The sequence below is a fragment of the Lontra canadensis genome, unplaced genomic scaffold, assembly GCF_010015895.1.
Source record: "Lontra canadensis isolate GAN:19392208 unplaced genomic scaffold, GSC_riverotter_1.0 scaffold5, whole genome shotgun sequence".
In the NCBI taxonomy this organism is placed as follows: domain Eukaryota; kingdom Metazoa; phylum Chordata; class Mammalia; order Carnivora; family Mustelidae; genus Lontra; species Lontra canadensis.
The window spans coordinates 39,799,515-39,806,369 of NW_022630999.1; the positions used below are offsets into that span (position 1 = coordinate 39,799,515).

The 6,855-nt window shown below is 46.1% G+C and overlaps 1 pseudogene; it reads left to right on the forward strand.

The window, feature by feature from the left end:
- The first annotated feature begins 12 nt into the window (after positions 1-12).
- On the forward strand, positions 13-126 carry LOC116864441 (annotated as a pseudogene).
- The last annotated feature ends 6,729 nt before the right edge of the window (positions 127-6,855 follow it).

The following is a 6,855-nucleotide window of genomic DNA, read 5'->3' on the forward strand; positions in this document are numbered from 1 at the left end:
AAGGATGCGTGTGTCTACGGCCATACCACCCTGAACACGCCCGATCTCGTCTGATCTCGGAAGTTAAGCAGGGTTGGGCCTGGTTAGTACTTGGATGGGAGACCGGAAGGATGCGTGCCTCTGGGGGAATGTCTCCTCATGCACAGACCCCTCACTCGGGGTTGCCAGTTTTGTAAGATGTTGCCCACGGTGTCCTGTGCTCTCACAGACTGAATAGACAGAGAACAAATAGATCCAGGGGCCAGAATCTGAGACCCCTTATCATAGGACCCAGCCCTAGTCTGTCTCTGTGGTCTGGGGCCAGGCCCGCCAGTAGCCCCAAGCTGCTGAGAGGCCCTGCGGAGGGTGGGCTCTGACTGGTGTCTGTGGACGTCACCAGACGCCGTGCACCAGTCAGCCGCAGAACTCGAGGCCTCAAACACAGCTGATCCCACATTTACTAGGCGGGGGAAGGGAAGGAAGGCGAGTGGTGGGAAAAGCCCGGTGACATTTTTGAGTTCAAAATGGATTTTTATACGCTAGCAAAGTTAATTGCACATGACCCGAAAGCCAGTCTGGGCTTCTAGACTGTTCCAGTCTTTTCACAGGGCAGGAAAACATAGTTCTGGTTGTCACTCTGTACAAGTAATACTCCTCGCCCGTCGTTGGGGGTGTTGTCGAGCCTCTGTGGATGGCACTGCTGGGGCAGTGAGGGGCACTCTGCAGAGACCCCCTCCTAGCAGCACCCAGGCATTTTCTCGCACAAATCTCAAGACTGGCTTTGAAAAATCCTAACGTCAGCAGCCTTTAGGCCCTGTCTGAGAATAAAACGCACTTCTTATGTCTACTCAGTGTTTCTTATTTGCAGCTGGGTTGCAAGTCGCAGCTGCCTCCTTTCTGTGAGTGCCGGGGGGAGTGGGGAGTCTGCAGTTAGCTTCACACGGGGCGGGCCCGCGCGGGGCCCCAACCTGTTGCACCAAGCACATCACTGCCGGAGCAAACACAGGTTCCTAGGAGTCAGGGAGCCAGACAGGGTGACCACGAATGTCCGAACAAGAAAAGACCTAACTTCAACGTCGTCGTTTTTCTTTCTGGGGCATCGAGCCCAGATCCCTGCTCTACAAAGCAGAGGTGAAGTAGCTGAATGGAGCTGGGGCACCAGAGCCAAGGGTGGGGGGCTCCTTCCATGCCATGTCCCCACAGCAACTCCAGGGCTCCCAGAAGGACTTTTCGGGAGTTGCCGGTAGCAGACAGAATGGCGGACTCACCCTGGCTCTTGGCTCCCTTCCCCTCTTTACCCACTGAGCCCCGGAAGTGCCAAAGCAGTGGGAGGATGGGTGGTGAATCTGAGAGCACACTGGGGCTACAGAAGGTGTGGGGGCAAGAAAGCCAGTTGCCACTGCTGGGGGCTGGCTGGGGTGTCATGTCCTCTCCTCTCTCTCGGATCACATCCCAGAAAGCATAGAAGGGTAGTGCCAGCCCATTGTCCCCAGGTCAGGGGCTGACCCCAGGGCTGCTTCGCATCCGTGATGGGGTAGGTGCTGGGACTACAGGGCCAGCCACCCTGCCAGCTACATGGAGTTCCCTCTTCCGTGCTCAGAAGGCAAGCTGCTCGCAATCCAGGCAAGTCAGAACAGTGAAAATCCAAGCATGAGAACACGGTGATGGGGACACAGGTATAGGGGTGCTCCCTGAGGGGCACAGTCACTTGCCGAGGTGGGGCGGTGGAGAGATGTTGAGTCCCAGGGCAGCTCAGAGCATCTCCCACACTGGCCGCTGACCCGCCAGGATTTAGCTCCCCTCGCTGTGGGTGCTTGTTAGAAGTCAAGGGGGTAGATGCGCAAGAGGACATGGGATCCCAGGAAAAAATAATAAGAGGTGAAATAAGGTGGTAGAATTCTGACCCATTTACCATACAATAAATGCAAATGGGTATGAGCACCTGGGTGGCTCAGTAGGCTGAGTGTCTGCCTTTGGCTCAGGTCATGATCTCAGGGTCCTGGGATCGAGTCCAGCATCGGGCTCTCTGCTCACCAGGGAGCCTGCTTCTCCCTCTCCCTCTGCCCTTCCCTCCGCTTGTGTGTGCTTTCTCTTAAATAAACAAAATGTTTAAAAAAATGTGAATGGATAAACTCACTAATTCAAAGATAAGAGGTTTTCAGATTTAAAAAAATATTTGGCAGTATATTGTCTACAGGAGGCATAAAGCAATACAGAAATGTTTAATATTAACTTAGAGAAAGAGAAAAAATAATTTTAAAATGTCAAGGTGGACAAAGGCAATATTATAATATTATACTTTGGTAGGAGGAACAATCTATTAAGAAGAGATAATGATAAATCTGTAAATATTGCCACATATATCTAAGGTGGCTATCAACAGGATTAAGAGGAGAAATAAATAAATCTGCAGTTGTAATCAGAAAGGTTCTATGCCCTTCTAAGAAACTGACAGACCAAGGGTGGAAAAAAATCAAAGTTAATTGTAAACAATTAACACACCGTAGATTATTTATTTATATACACATATTTATATACACATTTACAAAAATCAACTATGTACTAAGCCACAAAAAATGCCACAATTTCAAAGAATCAGCATCATTGAAGCCATAGTTCTTTGGCCATAATGTAGTAGTAACTGAAATACAAAACAAAAAAAGAACACTCCTCACCCCATGCTTGTTTGCTGAAAGGCATTTAGTAGTGACTATCTACTATATCATTAGTAGTGACTGGGGGTAAAGAAAGGAACACAAGAGAAATTAAAAAATACTTAAAACTGGGGGCTTCTGGTTGGCTGTCAGTGAAGCATCTGCCTTCAGCTCAGGCAGGTCATGATCTCGGGATCCTGGGATCGAGTCCCACATTGGGATCCTTGCTCATTGGGGAGCCTGATTCTCCCTCTCCCTCTGCCTGCTACTCCCCGTTTGTGCTCTCTCTTTCTCTCACTCACTCTCTCAAATAAAAATCTTCAAAAAAGACAAATTTATCTTCTAAAAAAAATACTTAGAACGGAAATTTAAACATTGAAAATGTCCAAAAATTCTGGGAAAGTAGTACCTCCAGGAGAATTTATAGCTTTAAATCATTTATCCAAAAACAAAGACAAAAAAGACTGAAACAAGAGGGAACTAAAACACAAAAGAAGGAAGGCCTTAACAATGGTAAGGCTAAACTTAAGGAAGCAGAGGACAAAAAGGATGAGAGAAAAAGAAGATTAAGCAGATTCTAAACTTTTTCTTTGAAAAGTTGAATGAAGTGCACTATTAATTCAGACTGGTTAAGGAATGTCTGGGTGGCTCATTCGATTAAGCTTCTGACTCTTGATCTTGGCTCAGTTCTTGCTGTTAGGGTCATGAGTTCAAGTCCCATGTAGGGCTCCATGTTAGGTGCAGAGCCTGCCTGAAAATAACAACAATAAGGATCAGACTGGCTAGCAAAAGAGTGAAAAAGCAGGTAGAGATATAACACACTGAATGAAGAAGGAAGTCAGAAGGGACTGAGTGAAGGTTTGGGCCATCCACAGGCTTCACCAGAGTCTGATTGGCATGAGGTGGATGTCCCCACAGAGGGTGGCCTGGCGTGGCGTGTCAGAGCTGGAAAAGGGGACATCTCCACAGGGACGGGGATGTCTGTAGAGATGAGAGACTCGTTACATGCAGAGAGATGGATTATGTAGGTAAATAAAGGGCAAAAACCAGGTTTCACTTGGTAGGGGAGGAAGCTATAAATATGGCAATGAAAAAATGAGGTTCAACTCTGTGGCATTGGATTGGAACTGGTGATGTTGGTGTGAACTCTTCATTTTCAATATAAATAGAGAAAGGGATAAGCCAAATCTTAAGTAAGATTGATCTAGGACTAAAAAGACGGTTTAACAATAGCATGTCTTACTGCATGGATAAAAGTAAAAATTCACAGAAATTTCTAATTATTTTCAATTTTCTCAAACTGGTAATTATATTTAATTATTACTACTAATTCAATTTGGTGTATTTTTAAAAAGATGTATTTATTTGAGAGAGAGAGAGCATGCATGCACACGTGCCCACATGAGGGGGAGGGGCAGAAGGAGAGAATCTCAAGCTGACTTGAGTCTGCTGAGTGTGGAGCCTGATGTGAGGCTCGATCTTATGACCCTGAGATCATGACTTGAGCCGAAATCAGGAGTCAGACACTTAACGGACTGAGCCACCCTGGCGCCCCTCAATTTGGTATTTTTTTAAAGATTTTATTTATTTATTTGACAGACAGATTACAAGTAGGCAGAGAGGCAGGCAGGGAGAGAGAGAGGAGGAAGCAGGCTCCCCGTGGAGCAGAGAGCCCGATGTGGGGCTCGATCCCAGGACCCTGGGATCATGACCTGAGCCAAAGGCAGAGGCTTTAACCCACTGAGCCAGGAGCCCCAATTTGGTATTTAAAATAATGTAAAAACTCACAAAATACTAGAAGTAGAAAGGAAACAGAAACTCAACAAGATTATATAAGAAAAATGTATAGCGAATATCCATGGTAGAGAAACTCTGACCCCTTGTTAAAACAGGGAACCCACCAAGCAAGCCTACTCTCGTGGCTGCCTTGGGAGAGTCAGAGAGGCCCGGTGTTGCACCAGGCCAGGAAAGAGCAGGCTTAGAAAGGAATTGGCAGCCTTTAAGAACTAACACAGGGTTCAGCAAAGGTGTTAGTGCAGGATAACAAGTGTTGTTATACCAGTGCTAGCCAACGAGAACATGGAATAGAAAATAAGATACCATTTACAATAACAACACAACTATAAGGTATTTAGGAATTAAACTAGCAAGGGACACAAGAATGTTATTGACAATGATTAAAACTCTATTTCAGGACACCAAGAGCATGTAAATAAACGGTGTTATGCTATTTTCATCATATGGGATTGCCAAAAATTATAAAGAGGGCAATTTTCATGAAATTAATGTATAAGTTCACTACAATCCCAATCAAAATTCCATCAGGACCTTTTAAACAAGTTAACAAAAACTGTTCTAAAATTTATGCACAAGAATTAAAAGCTGTCTATAAATAACTGAGTCAGTTTTGAAAAAAAAAAAAAAAGTAGAGTGAAATTGGCAGGGGATAGGGTTGCTCATTCCATTACATCCCGAAAGTCGGGATGAAGCCTCAGTGAGAAAAACGGCGAGGTGATGCAGGGACACAGATGGAAACTGCAGAAACAGACCCATGTCTACAGGGAGCTGGGTATAGGACACAGGAGACAGCACCTGTGAATGACGGGAGGGGAGACTGTTTCGTAGACAGTGATGGAAAACTTAAGGAGATGAAGTTGGATCCCTGTCTTATGTCATGGGCACAGGTGCATTCCAGATAGATCCAAAGCCTAAGCGGGGATACATGAAACTATAGAGACTTCTCTTTATGGTTTGGGCATGAAAAAGGACTTCTTACATTTCAGTAAGACTCCCCGACCCCATCAGAGCACCTGACAGCAACCAGATTTGGCAAAGTACAACTGAAGGATTTCTGTTCAACAAAGAACACCATGGACACAGTTAAGAGGATATTGATCCAAAAACAAATGGCAGCTCATTAAGCTGACGTGAGAAACTAAGGAGGAAAGATCTCCAATCCAGGAGGAACAATGAGAAGTCACGTTTGCACAGATATGAGTAATGTCAGATTGGCCAAAAATGAACAAATACAGAACAGCTAATGGAGAAAGGGCAAAATTCAGCCACCAAGGGGCGTGTCTAACATGGTGCCATCCTTCTGGAGAACCATACAAACAGTGAAGTTAAACTATATCAACGTCCTATAGTCAGGCATTCCCACTCATGGATGCTCATCTAGAGGATCCTTTCAGTGGGTGGGTGTCCATCAGGGTCCTGTTGGCTGGGTCAGAGAGTGGGAGGTAATGTGAAGGGAACAGAGAAGTGTAATGGAATCCCAAGCATTGTTAGGAGCAGGCACCCAGACACATAAGCAGCAACATAGATCTTAAAAATGTAGTGTTAGGTGTGGGGGTGGGGTGGGAGGGAAGGAATGAGATTTATAGCATAGTCACTTTCTAAAAAAAGATGTATTAATTGATTTGAGAGAGAGTGAGCATGTGCATGCACAGAGGGGAGGGGCAGAGGGAGAGGGAGACTCAGGCAGACTCTGTGCTGAGCCTGAAGCCTGAGCATGGGCTTTATCCCATGACCCTGAGATCAGGAATTGAGCCAAAGCCAAGAGTCCCACGCACTTAACTGACTACATCACCTAGGCGCCCCTAGCATAATCACTTTTATGTAAATTAAGGTATCTGCTCACAAAACAGTATGTTTTGCAAATATACATATATATATATATATATATATATATATATATATATATATATATAAAATCTCAGGAAGGGTGGAGATGAGAGTGGATGAAGGGGGAACCACTAAAACTAGAAGTTGAGAGGCATCCTAGCATAGTGGCTGAGGGCATGGACTCCAGATCCTGGGTCTGAATCCCCGGTCTGCCCCTTACTAGCTCTGTTACTTTGGGCAAGTCACTTAACCTCTGAGGTTAAGCTTCCCCATCGTTGAAAAGGGTCTGGTAGCTAATCCGCAAAGACTGCCCCAAACAATTCCGCCCCTCCCATCAGGGGGTGGGGACTTGTCACTGCTTTGACCAGTAGGATGTGAGGAAGGGACCCCTGACCCTTCTAAGCCCAGGCATTGCGCAGGACATAAGCTTCTTCCCTCTTGAAGTCCTGAGCTGCCACGGGATGAGAGGGGCCCTGGAAGCCGAGATGCCAGGTGGAGACACAAGGCCGTGGGAGGAGCACTTGGCCCACCTGAGTGTCTGAGACAGCCAAGTGCCACCAGACTGCCCACGGACTGCCCAGCTGAGCCCTAGTCAACC